At 35.8% G+C, this 15040-nt stretch overlaps 1 protein-coding gene and 1 non-coding gene across 8 annotated transcripts in view; both read right to left on the minus strand.

The window, feature by feature from the left end:
• Nucleotides 1-15040, minus strand: part of SCAPER (S-phase cyclin A associated protein in the ER) — a 532470-nt gene that overhangs the window by 308703 nt on the left and 208727 nt on the right. The gene's annotated exons all lie outside the window — the stretch shown is intronic.
• Nucleotides 4092-4256, minus strand: LOC125169229 (U1 spliceosomal RNA). Its single transcript, XR_007153547.1, has one exon. It is a non-coding gene; the product is annotated as a U1 spliceosomal RNA (small nuclear RNA).

Consider the following 15040-nt stretch of genomic DNA (forward strand, 5'->3'; position numbering starts at 1 on the left):
TAACAAATTCAAAAAAAGGAAGTCCTATCATCCATCTTTTCTCACCACAATGCTATGAAACTAGAAATTAACCAGAAGAAAAGTTCTAGAAAGAACATAAATACATGGAGGTTAAATAACATGCTATTAAGCAATGAATGGGTCAATCAAGAAAGCAAGAAGGAAATCAGTAAAACATGGATACAAATGAAAATAAAAACATGACAGTTGAAAATCATAGGGATGCAGCAAAAGTGGCACTAAGAGGAAGTTTATACTAATACAGGCCTACTCAAGAAGCAAGAAAAATCTCAAATAAACAACTGAACTTTATATCTAAAGGAGCTAAAAATAAAGTAAGTAAGTAAGAAAAAAAACCCCAAAATCAGTAGAAGGAAGGAAATGATAAAAGATTAGAACATAAATAAATAAAATAGAAACTAAAAAAACCACAGAACAGATCGATGAAACCAGGAGATTGTTTTTTGAAAAAAAGAAAAAGAAAAAAAAAATGATAAACTTCTACCCAGACTCATCAAAATAAAGAGAGGACTCAAATAAACAAAATCAAGAATTAAAGAGAGAAATAACAATCAACACCACAGAAATACAATTATAAGAGAGTAATATGAAAAAGTATATGCAAACTAACTAGGCAACAATGAAGAAATGGGTAAATTCCTAGAAATATATAACCTACCAAAACTCAATCAGGAAGAAATAGAAAATTTGAAAAGACTGATCATCAGCAATGAAAGTGAATTACTAATAAAAAACTCCCAACAAACAAAAGTTTAGGACCAGATGGCTTGACAGATGAATTCTATCAAACATTCAAAGAGACTTAATATCTATTCTTCTCAAACTATTTAAACAATAGAAGAGTAACATTTCAGTTTCATTTTATGAGGCCAGCATTATCACCATATCAAAACCAGATGGCAACACTAAAAACAAAGAGAATGACAGGCCAGTATCTCTAATGATCATACATGCAAATATTCTCAACAAAATATAAGCAAACCGAATCCACCAATACATTAAAAAAAATTATTCACCATGATCAAGTGGGATTTATTCCTGGGATACAAGGGTATTTCAATATTCACAAATCTATCAATATGATACATCAAATCAACAAGAGAAAGGATAAAAATCACATGATCATTTCAACAGATGCAGAAAAAGTATTTGATAAAGTGTAATATCCAGTCACAAGAACTGTCAACATAAGAGATTTACAAGATACATACTTCAACACAATAAAGGTCATCTATGAAAAACTCACAGCTAACATCATATTCGATGGTAAAAACTAAGTGCTTTTCCCCTTAGATCAGGAACAAGACAAGGATGTCCACTATTACCAGTTTTACTCAACATAGTCCTAGAAATCTTAGCCACAGCAATTAGACAAGGAAAAGAAATAAAAGGCATCCAAACTGGTACAGAATTAAGCAAAACGTTCACTACTTGCAGGTGACATGGTATTCTATAGAAAACCCTAAAGACACCATCAAAAAACTCCTAGAAATAATAAATGAATTGATTAAGGTCACAGGACACCAAATCAATACACAGAAATCAGTTGCATTTCTATACACTAAAAATACAGTAGAAGAAAGAGAAATTATGAAAACAATTCCATTTATAATTGCACCATAAATAACAAAATATCTAGGAATAAACTTTACCAAGGAGGTAAAAGACCTGTATCCTGAAAACTATAAACATTGATGGAAGAAACTGAAGACGATGCAAACAAAGGGAAAAACATTCCATGCTAATGGATTGGGAGAAAAAATATTGTTGAAATGGCCATCCAAACCAAAGCAATTTACAGACTTAATGTAATCCCTATCAAAGTATCAACAACATTTTTCACAGTACTAGAGTGAATAATCCTAAAATGTGTACGGGATCACAAAAGGCCCCAAATAGCCAAAGAAACTTGAAAGAGAACAAAACTGGAGGTTTCATAACCCCAGATTTCAAGATAAACTACCAAGCCGTAGAAATTAAAATCGCACAAAAATAGACACATAGATCAATGGGTAAGAATAGAGACCCCCAAAATAACCCCAAAACTATATGGGCAATTATTTTCCACAAAAGAGGCAAGAATATGCAATGGGAAAAAGACAGTCTCCTCAACAAATGGTGCTGGGAAAAGAGTACAGCTATATGCAAAAGAACAAAACCAGACCACTTATTTCCACTATAAACAAAAATAAACTCAAAATGGATTAAAGAACTAAATGTGAGACCTGAAACCATGATAATCCTAGAAGAGAACATACACAGCAATTTCTTTGACATTGTCTGTAGCAACATTTTTCTAGATATGTCTCCCCATACAAGGGCAACACAAGCAAAAATAAACTACCAGGACTTTATCAAAATAAAAAGCTTTTGCACAGCAAGGGAAACAATCAACAAAATTAAAGGCAACCTTACAGAAAGGGCCATATCCGATAAAGGGTTAGTATCCAAAACAGATAAGCAACTTACACAAGTCAACACCCCAAAAACAAATCCAATTAAAACTTGGCAGAAGACATTAACAAACATTTCTTCAAAGATGACATACAAATGTCCAACAGGTACATGAGAAGATGCTCAACATCATGCATCATCAGGGGAATGCAAATCAAAACCACAGTGAGATACCAACTCACACCTGTCAGAATAGCTAAAATAAAAAATACAAGATATAAGTATTGGAGAGGATACAGAGGAAAAGGAATGCTCATGTACTATTGGTGGGAATGCAAACTGGTGCAGACATTGTGGATAACAGTATGGAAGGTCCTCAAAAAATTAAAAATAAATTACCTTTTCCAGTAAGTGTACTACTTTATGTATTAACCCAAAGAATATAAAAACACTAATTCAGTAAGTGTACTACTTTATGTATTAACCCAAAGAATATAAAAACACTAATTCAAAAAGATATATGCACCCCTATGTTTACTGTAGCATTATTTACAATATCCAAATTATGGAAGCAACCCAAGTGCCTATCAACAGTTGAAATGATAGAGATGATGTGGTGTGTGCATGTGTGTAATATTACCCATATGAAAAATGAAATCTTGCCATTTGAAACAACATGGCTAGATCTACAAGGTATAATGCCAAGCAAAATAAGGCAGTCAGAGAAAGGAAAATATCTTATAATGTCACTCATATGTGGAATTTAAGAACCAAAACAAATGAACAAAGGAATAAAGAGACAAACAAAAAACCAGACTCTTAAATACAGAGAACTGGTGGTTACCAGAGGGGAGTGGGTAGGGCGATGGGTGAAACAAGTGAAGGGGCTTGAAAGTACACTTAACATAATGAGCACTGAGTAATGTATAGACTGCTAAATCAGTATACTGTATACCGGAAAATAATATAACACTAGATGCTAATTATAATGGAATTAATTTTAAATAAGATTAAAAGAAAAAAGTTCAAAAATTTAACAAAATAAAAACTTAAGAGGTAATAAAAAAAACAAGCCTTAGAAAACTAAAATGACTAGAAAGACATAGACATAAGGACTAGTATTAACAATTACAAACTTACAGAACTAAGACTAAACTGGTAGTTAAAGGCTAAAGAAAATAGTATATCATGGCTGTCCCTCAGATTTTTCACAGTATTACTATTGAAAAAGGTGGAAAGAATGGGGAAAACTTATGAACAAAATTTTAAACTGTTCTCAGCAATTACATTGGTAGTAGGAGTAGTGGTAATGTCATTCTAAACCAGTTTGTGTGTAATGTGGGATGAAGTAAAGGAGATTATGGATATTATAATTGTATCATTCTCTGTGTCTTCGATTCTCTGAATTTTTGGTATGGAAGAAAAGAGATACAGTTAAAATACAGAAGAGGTTAAATAAAATGCCTATAGTCCTAAATTTAAATTTTAAGAATTCATGAGCCCATCATATTTAAAGAAAAAATAAAACATATGCACACACACATAAGTATATATGAGTGCAAATACAGAGTTCATATACAGATCACATACATTTTATTTATTTCCTAATTCTGTTCACAATGACCTACTCAATAGTAATTAGCAACCCTAATATACCATTTCTTTTTTTTTTTAATCAGGGGAAAGCGTGAACACAGTCCCCCACTACCACAAATTATGCAGTCGAGTTTCCCACATTTGGGGAAATCGCAGAGGTCAGCACATCCCGAGTGCAATGGATAAGCCTCGCCCTGGGAAAACCACCTTCCTGATCATGGTATCTCTCCTGCCAGGTTAAGTATGCTAATATACCATTTCTTAAAAGTAATAAGGACTTCCAGTGAAATAACTGATCATAAGGGTAAAAAAATTGCCATACAAAGTAGCAGGATAACTATCAAATTCAACTAGGCTCATGTCAAAAGAATTTGATAGCAAACTTTTTAAGAGACTCCTACTGATCAAAATATGGCATAATTTGAGCTTCAAAAAAGAAAATTTGCAATGACTGAAACCCATCAAAAGTATTTAAATCCATGAGTTTTCAATAATACACATTTAAGGGATGCCTGGGTAGCTTAGTCAGTTAACCGTCTGACTTCAGCTCAGGTCATAATCTCTCAGTTCGTGGGTTCAAGCCCTGCATTGGGGTCTACGCTGACAGCTTGGAGCCTGGATATTGTTTTGGGTTCTGTGTCTCCCTCTCTCTCTGTCCCTCCCCTGCTCATGCTCTGCCTCTTTCTCTCTCAAAAATAAATACAACATTAAAAATTAAAAAAAAAACATTAAAAAAAACTAGTTGGATGTCTTTGCAGGATATTAGAGAACAAATTCATTATTTTTAAAAGTGGCAAAAAAAAATTTATCCTGCCATTCAGTAACCAAATAGTAGATGAGGGAAAGCATCTCTTTATAAACATACATAAATAGTAAATGAAAATGAAATATAAAATTGGAATATACCCCTATCCATTAATTCATGGGTATAGGTATCCATTAATTAATAGCTAATACATCAATATAAGAAAAAGAAAGACAATCAAGACATTATGTTCATCTTGGTGAAAGAACTGAACACCAACTATAGATTTCCCAATTATAGAACTCAATACAAATTATGGATTTCGGCTGAACCTTACTCTGATCAAGCCTCTAGTTTCACCTGACATGGGCATGTAATAGAGGACACAGGGAAAACTTCCACTGGACACTGTACAGTAATAGAGCCTTAGAAAGTCACATTATTCCTTAGTGAATTTCCTAGTCCTATAAGTCCCTCTTATAGCTAGAAATGGCCTGACTGAATTCTAATCAATAGAATATGAATGCATGTTCAGTGTTTGAAGGTCCATTCACTTTATTCCTCTTCAGCAGACTGGAACACTCTAACACAGCTCTGAGCCTGAAGGAGAGGGCATATACTACAGGATGACAGAGAAAGATGGGTCGCTGAAAAACCAAATGGCATTTGATTCCACTCATAAACTGGAATCAGAAAAAAAATAAAAAGAATCAGGCCTATAAATACACAGAACAAACTCATAGTTAACAGGGGGAGAGGGGTGAACAGATGAAGGGGAGTAGAAGATACACACTTCCAGTTATGAAAATGACTAAGTCACAGGGATAAAAGGCACAGCATATGTAATAGAGCAAATGATATTGTATTAGCCATGTAGTAGGACAGACAGTAAGTAGTTACATGTGTGGTGAACACAGCATAATGCATAAATTTGTCAAATCACTAAGATCTACACCAGACACTAATATAACATTGAGTGTCAACTACACCCAAATAAAATAGAAAGAAGGAAAGAAAAAAGGAAAGACAACATGGAATAAATCTACCCTGAATACTTCTACTGTTAACATCAGGGCAATACTGTAAGAAATAAAATTCCGTGTTCTCAAAATCATTATATCTTTGTTGTCTTTATTAAAGCAGATTAGTCTTCTACTCGAATGAAATTATGTAAAAAAAATTACATATATACCTATAAATATCTTTGTATACTTATATGTGTATATGTATATGTATAAAGAAAATAAGGCAGGAGGAGGAGTTTAGATGGCAGAGGAGTAGGGAAACCCTAAGCTTGCTTCATCGCTCAAACGCAGCTAGATAAATATATAATTTTGAACACCCAAGAAATCGATCTGAGAACTGAGAGAGCAAAAATGCTCAATTAGAGGTGAAAAAATAGCCACATAGTGGAGGGGAGGAGCTGCAGACAGTTGATCTGGGGAGAGAAGAGCTGTGGGTGCTGTGATGGGGAGGGAGCCCTGACTGCCAAGAGAGGGGCGAAAAAGAAAGACTGAAAGTGCATATGGGGAATTGTACAAGAAAAACTTCCACAAAACCACTGACTGAGGAAGGGAAGGAGCTGAACACCCCAAGTTTTTATAAGCAGAGGAGCACAAAGTCTGAAGTTCTGGAGGTGTGCACCATCTCCAGGATTGTGCCTGGTAGGTTTAATGGTGCTCCCATGGGGAAGGAGGGCAGAGACCTGGTAGAGGCAGCATGGTCTAAGTATCCCTGGGGTCACATGGGAAGTAGTTCCCCTGCTTAGAGTGCATTTGGGAAAGGTGGCAAGGTCTCTCCGGGGCAAAAGACCCAGTGAATGCCAGTAAACTGCCCATTCACTAAATAGGAACAGGGACTCTGGCTAAGAGCAGCAAGCCTTGGTGCCGGCTTTCTGCTGTGCTTTACCATGAACTCCCAGCTGCTGGGCAATTGTGTAACCAATTTCTGGGAGAAGCTGGCACTGCCCACAGTGTAAGATCCTCCCCCAGAGGACCAGTGCAGGTCCACACAATGGATCTCTAATAAAATTTGGAGTTTTGAAACCTAGCCATGTGCCTGAAATAGAACATAGGAATGATGTGCTGCCTGGCAGGCAGACAGCTCAGATGCAGGCAGGGTGAAGGCAAGGATCTGGCAGAAGCCAGGGACACGAAAGAGGTGATTGTTTGCTCTTCTATGAGGGCTTCCTAAAGAGTGGCAGGCGCAAGATCACTGCTCTGAGGACGAGAAAGTGGGACAACACCATTTTCACCACACCCATCAGCACTTACCAACTTCAATGAGCAAATAAGTGCCATCAAAGTGGAAGCTGGAGCTGCTTACACCAAGTCTCCTAACCTGTGCTCTGCAGGCACATCTCCCCCTGAGAATCAGCGCAGTAGGTCCAACCCCTAGAGGACCAGCATAAACCCTTTGCACACACAAAGTCTACTGATCATAGAGTACTACAAAGTTTCAGCTCTAGGGGAAATAGGATCTAGCTTTTTTGGCTTTCTCCCACCTTGGGATACAGAAAAAGCATTTTTAATTTTTTATTTTAAAATTTATTTTATTTTATATTATAAATACATACATATATCCACATCCACATCCATATACATATACATGATCCAGATTCTTTTAGTAATCAAACCAAAACACACCTAGGATATAGCTTCCATTTTTGCTTAGTTTTGTTTTTTTACCTTGAAAATATACCAAGATGGAGGAATTCATCCTAGAAGAAAGAGGAAGAAGTCATGGCCAGGGATTTATTCAGTACAGATATAAGTTAAAGGTCTGAACTTGAATTAAAACAACAATTATGAGGATGCCACCTGGGCTTTAAAAAAAAAAGCATAGAAGACACTAGAGAATCCCTTACTGCAGTAATAAAAGAACTCAAAACTTAGACCAAAATTAAAAATGCTATAACCAAGGTATAAACCTGAATGGATGTCAGGACAGGGAGGACAGATGAAGCAGAGGAACGAATCAGTGACAGATAAGATACAATTATGAAAAACAATGAAGTTGAAAACAACAGAGATAGAAACATATTGTATCACAAATGTAGACATACAGAACTTATCAACTCCTTAAATTGTAATAACATTCGTGTCATGGGCATCTCTGAAGATGAAGAAAGACAAAAGGGGCAGAAAGTTTATTTGAGCAAATGATAACTGAAAATTTTCCTAATGTGGGGAAGGAAACAGACATCAAAATCTAAGAAGCACAGAATTGCCATTAAATTCAACAAAAGCCAGCCATCACCAAGACATATTATAGTCAAATTCACAAAATACACAGACAAGGAAAGAGTCCTGAAAGCAGCAAGGGAAAAAAAAGTCTTTAACCTACAAGGGAAAATAGATCAGGTTTGCAGTAGACCTCTCCACAGAAACTCGGCAGGCCAGAAGGGAGTGGCAGGATACAGTCAACATACTGAATGGGAAAAAATATAAAGCCAAGAATCTTTTATACACCAAGGCTGTCATTTAGAATAGAAGGAGAGATAAATACTTTCCCAAACAAAAACAAAAGGAGTTCATGTCTACAAAACCTGACCTGCAAAAAATATTATAGGGGACTCTTTCAGTGGGGGGAAAAAAAGACCAAAAGCAACAAAGACTATAAAGGACCAGGGAACATCACTAGAAGCACCAAATCTACAGGTAACACAAAAGCAGTAAATTCATGTCTATCAACAATCACTCTGGGAGTGCCTGGGTGGCTCAGTTGATTAAGTGTCTGACTTTGGCTCAGGTCATGATCTTGCATGAGTTCGAGCCCCATGTCAGGCTCTGTGCTGACAGCTCAGAGCCTGGATCCTGCTTCAGATATCTCCCTCTCTCTTTACTCCTCCCCTGCTTGGACTCTGTCTCCCTCTCCCTCACTCGCTCTCTCTCAGAAACAAAATAAAACATTTAAAAAAAATCACTCTAATGTAAATGGTCTAAATGCTCCAATCAAAAGACATAGGGTGTCAGAATGGTTATGAAACAAACAAGACCTATCTACATGCTGCTTACAAGAGACTCACTTTAGAGCTAAAGAGACCTGCAGATTAGAAATGAAGGGATGGAAAACCATCTACCATGATAATGGACATCAAAAGAAAGCCAGAGGAGCCATACTTATATCAGAAAAATTAGATTTTAAAACAAAGACTATAACAAGAGATGTAGGAGGGCATTATATCATAATTAAGAGGTCTATCCATTGAAAGATCTAACAATTATAAACATTTATGCCCCCAAATTGAAAGCACCTAAACATATTAATTAATAACAACCATAAAGGAACTCATTGGTAATAATACAATAAGAGTAGGGGACTTTAATACCACACTTACTGCAGAGCATCTAAGCAGAAAATCAACAAAGAAATAATGGCTTTGAATGACACACTGGACTGGATGGACCTAACAGATATATTCAGAATATTTCATCCTAACACAGCAGAATACACATTCTTCTTGAGTGGACATGGAACATTCTCCAGAATAGATCACACAGTGGGTCACAAATCAGACCTCAACAAATACAGAAAGACTGAGATCATACCATGAATATTTTCAAATGACAACAATATGAAACTTGAAGTCAACCACAAGAAAAAATATGGAAAGCCCTCAAATACACAGAGGTTAAAGAACATTCTACTAAAGAATGTATGGGTTAACCAGGAAATTAAAAAACAAATAAAAAAGTACATGGAAGCAAATGAAAATGAAAACATGACTTTGAGATGCAGCAAAGGCAGTCTTAAGAAGGAAGTTTATTGCAATACAGGTCTACTTCAAAAAGCAAGAAAAGTCTACAATATACAACCTAACCCTATACCTAAAGGAGCTAGGAAAAGAACACCAAGTAAAGACTAAAGCAAGCATAAGAAGGGAAATAATAAAGACTAGAACAGAAATACATGATATAGAAACAAGAAAGAACAGTAGAACAGGTCAACAAAACAACTGGTTTGTCAAAAGAATTAACAAAATTGATAAACCCCTAGCCAGACTTATCTAAAAGAAAATAAACTCAAATAAATAAAATCATGAATGAAAGAGGAGAGATAACAATCAACACACAGAAATACAAATAATTATAAGAGAATATTATGAAAAATTATATGCCCCAAACTGGCCAATCTGGAAGAAATGGACAAATTCCTAGAAACATACAAACTACCAAAACTGAAACAGGAAGAAATAGTTACTTTGAACAGACACATAACCAGCAAAGAAACTGAATCAACAATCAGAAATTTCCCATCAAACAAACATCCAGGGCCAGATGGCTTTCCAGGGGAATTCAACAAGACATTTAAAGAAAAGTTAATGCGGAGTCTTCTCAAACTGTTTCAAAAAACAGCAATGAAAGGAAAAATTCCAAACTCCTTCTACAAGGCCAGCATTACCTTGATTCCAAAACCAGACAAAGCCCTGACTAAAAAGAGTTATGGGCCAATATCCCTGATAAATATGGATGCAGAAATTCTCAACAAGACAGTAGCAAACTGAATCCAAAGTGCATTAAGAATTATTCACCATGATCAAGAGGGATTTATTCCTAGGCTGCAGGTCTGGTTCAATATTCGCAAATCAATCATGATACACCACATTAATAAAAGAAAGGAGAAGATACATATGATTCTCTCAATATATGCAGAAAACCATTTCACAAAATACAGCATCCATTCTTTTTAAAGTTTATTTATTTTGAGAGAGAGAGCATGTGCACAAGCAGGGAGAGGCAAAGAGAGGGAAAGAGAGAATCCCAAGCAGGCTCTGCACTGTCAGCGCAGAGCCCTAAGCAGGGTTCAAACTCATGGAACCATGAGATCATGATCTTAGCCAAAATCAAGAGTCAGATGCTTAACTGACTGAGCCACCCAGGCACCCCAATACAGCATCCACTCTTGATAAAAACCCTTAAAAAAGTAGGGATAGATGGAACATACCTTTACATCATAGAGGCCACATATAAAAGGGCCACAGCTAATATCATCCTCAATGGCGAAAAAGTGAGATCTTTTCCTCTATGGTCGGGAACAAGACAGGGATGTCCACTCTCATATTACTATTTAACATAGTACTGGAAGTCTTAGCCTCAGTAATCAGACAACAAAAAGAAATAAAAGGCATCCAAATCAGCAAGGAAGAAGTCAAACTTTCACTATTTGCAAACGACATGATACTCCATGTAGAAAACCCAAAAGACTCCACCAAAGAGTTGCTAGAACTAACACATGAATTCAGCAAAGTTGCAGAATATAAAATCAATGTACAGAACCTTGTTGCATTTCCATACAATAATGAAGCAGCAGAAAGGGAAATCAAGGAATTGATCCCATTTACAACTGCATCAGAAACTGTAAGACACCTAGGAATAAACCTAACTACAGAGGTAAAAAATATGTACTGCGAAAACTACAGAACACTTATAAAAGAAACTGAAGAGAACACAAAGAAATGGAAAAACATTCCATGCTCAAGGATTGGAGGAACACTGTTAAAAAGTCAATACTACCCAAAGCAATCTACACATTTGCTGCAACCGCTATAAAAATACCATCAGCATTTTTCAAAGAGCTAGAACAAACCGTTCCTAAAACTGTATGCAACCAAAAAGACCCCGAATACCAAAGCAATCCTGAAAAAGAAAAGCAAAGCCTGAGACATAACGATCTCAGTCTTCAATCTACGTTATAAAGCTGTAGTCATTAATATAGTATGGTACTGGCACAAAAACAAACACACAGATCAATGGAACAGAACAGAAAACCCAGAAATGCACCCACAGTTATATGGTCAACTAATCTTCAACAAAGCAGGAAAGAATACCCAATGGAAAAACGACAGTCTCTTCAACAAATGGTGTTGGGAAAAATGGAGGGTAACATGCAGAAGAAAGAAACTGGACCACTCTCTTATACCATACACAAAAATAAGTTCAAAATGGATTGAAGAATAAATTTCTAAGTGTGAGACAAGAAACCATAAAAATCCTGGAGAACACAGGCAGCAACTTCCTTGAGCTTGGCTGTTGAAACTTCTCACTAGACACTGGAGGCAAGGGAAACAAAAGCAAACATGAACTACTAAGACTTCATCAAGATAAAAAACTTCTGCAGAGCAAAGGGAACAATCAACAAAACTAAAAGGCAACCAGTGGAATGGGAGAAGATATGTGCAAACAACATATCTGATAAAGGGTTAGTATCCAAAATCTATAAAGAACTTATCAAACTCAACACCCAAAAACAAATAACCCAGTTAAGAAATGGGTAGATGACATGAATAGACATTTTCCAAAAAAGACATACAGATGGTTAAAAGACACATGAAAAGATACTCAACATCGCTCATCACCAGGGAAATACAAATCAAAACCATGATGAGGTACCACCTCATACCTGTCAGAATGGCTAAAATTAACACAATAAACAGCAGGTGTTGAACAGGATGCTGAGAAGGGGAACACTTGCACTGTTGGTGGGAATGCAAACTGGTACAGCCACTCTAGAAGACAGTATGGAGGTTCCTCAAAAAACTAAATACAAAACTACCCTATGATCCAGCAATGGCACTATTAGGTATTTAGTCAAAGGATACAAGAATACAGATTTGACGGGATACACATTCCCAGATACTTAAAGCAGCAATATCAACAAACTATGGAGAGAGTCCAAATATCCATCGAATGATGGATAAAGAAGGTATGTGCGTATACACATACACATGTGTATACACACATACATACACACATACACACAATGGAATATTAGCGATCAACAAGAATGAAATCTTATCATTTGCAACAAAATGGAATGAGCTAGACTGTATTATGCTAAGCGAACTAAGTCAATCAGGGAAAGACAAATACCATATGACTTTTCTCATATGTGGAATTTAAGAAACAAAACAGATGAACATATGGGGAGGGGAAAAAGGAGAGAGGAAAATAACCAATAAGATACTCTTTACGACAGAAAACAAACTGAGGGTTAATGGAGGGAGCTGGGTGGAGGCTGATGGGTATTAAGGAGGGCACTTGTTGGGATGGCACTGGGTGTTATATGTAAGTGATCAATCACTAAATTCTACTCCTGGAAACAATTTTACACTGTATGCTAAGTAGAATTTAAATGAAAAATTGAAAAAAAAAAGAACGAAAGAAGGCAAAACACTAAAACGTTCCCAGATTAATGTGACAGATTTTTAATTCTCTCTTTATAATAAGAATGTATAATAAGCAGAAAGTCTTTTTAAAAATAGCTATCATGAAATGATATCTGGAAATTGATTTCAAAATAGTATTTGGGAGGGATTCATTATGAATTTCATTATTATGGCTCAGTGATGAGTACATGGAGGTTCATCATACTGTTCTATTACTTACGTTTTAATTTCTCCATAATAACCAGTTCAGAAAAGAGTCACCTTGTAAGGAAAAGTTATTTGTATACATGAGTCTTAAAACTATTTGGCTTGCCAAAAGAAGTGAATGAAATCATAATATTCATATCCCTGAATTATCTAAGAGCTGAACTTAAAATATGAACAGATTTACAGACTAACATCTGCAGATTTGATCACTGAAGTGTGCGGCGCAAGTTTGAAATCTGTTATAAGGATGGGAGATAATATCTTATAAAAAAAAAAGTAGAAATAATAAGGAAGTGTTTTACTGAAAGAAGAAGTGACATATTTTATTGACCCAATCATATTCCTTACATGGCCCTCTTATGTCTGAGACTATGGGACGGACAGGGCAAAAGTTAACTGGCAATTACAATATGGTGAATAAACCGAGCCTCCTAAGAAAGAGTGCTGACCTAAAAGATCCAGACTCTCCTCGCTGAGTCAAAGATGAAGGTTCTAATGCTCTTCACCCTAATTCCATAGCCCAATCTGTTGTGACAGGAAGTACACTAGCAGGATAATCTTGCTGCTCAAGGTACAGCATCCAGTATATTTGAGCAATCCTTGGGCACCTGTGTACACAGGCAGGCAGCACTTCCTCTCACTCCAATCTATACTCAGCAGTAGTCCATTCCATAAAATTTGACTCTTTTTTCTTTCCCTACTTACTGCTCTAGATTCCTGCTATGATTTGAGCCTGCCCTGAACCCTAGAACCTAACGTTTGGGCTCTAATTCTTGATGACATCCTTTCTTAAAAGGAACTGGCCAAGATCAGGAAAATAGAGCAGTCTCATTTCCTTTTACTTGAAAATATTACTTGCTTCAAGTTATCTATAGCTCTGGCCATTCAAAAATGGAACTTTTCAGGTATCAGTATCCCTGATATCAGTATTAAGTGTTCTACTTAATATTTAGTAATATTTAATAACATGCTCCATTAAAAAATAATAAAGATACTAACTACTTCTGCAAAACTGCCATAAAGAAACAGAGGTAAAAAAATATTTCTCTATAAATATATACACTGCAGAAAAAGTATCAGCAGTCGGGAATTGATTGTATAAATTATAGCGCATGCAATAAGATGATACTACACAGATTTGATTAATTTTAAACAACAGTAATGATATTAAATACACTGGATAATGTTACATGAAATTTCAGGATTCAAACCTATGCCATGTAGTTTATACATAAATAAGCATGTAAATTTATATATTCATGTATAAAGAGCAGAAAATAGGTCAAAATGTTAACTAAGTATTATTTATTTTTTATCCAATTTTCTACATTAATATTTTAATTATTGCAAAATTAACGCTAATATGGAAATGCAAAGAAAAGCAAGCTTTTTAAAGAAAAGAGTGTTGATTTGTATAAGCTTATAATTGTAAGCTTATTAGTGCTGTGGAAGAATGAATGTAACTATGCAAAACTACACTCATCTTTTTAATCTCCTCACAGTTCTACTATGCCACAGTCATAAGAAAAAGCAAAATATACTCCTTAAGACACAGTATCTGTGATTTACTTAGTCGTTTTCAAAATACAAAGTACTCAGGACCAAAAATCATCCCAAAGGCCCCTGAATCTTCTTCCTTCCTAACAGAAAAAGTACAACTCCTAATCTCATGGAATCCTGGCTCAATGCAAGTCCTACTCTCCTACTAACAAGTCAGAAGTGAGTCTAAGTTGGCCATTTTGGCTACTTGATAGTATTAATCCTACATACGCATTAATAGGAGTCACTGTTTTTTTTTTAGGCATAGAAAAGCAGAGTGATGCAGTAGAACCAGCACTGAACTATGAGTCAAAATACCTACAGCAAGACAAAGTCTACAATTCATGACTGAGTGACTTCTCTGGGCCTGT

Source organism: Prionailurus viverrinus, chromosome B3 (genome assembly GCF_022837055.1).
Source record: "Prionailurus viverrinus isolate Anna chromosome B3, UM_Priviv_1.0, whole genome shotgun sequence".
Taxonomy (NCBI): Eukaryota; Metazoa; Chordata; class Mammalia; order Carnivora; family Felidae; genus Prionailurus; species Prionailurus viverrinus.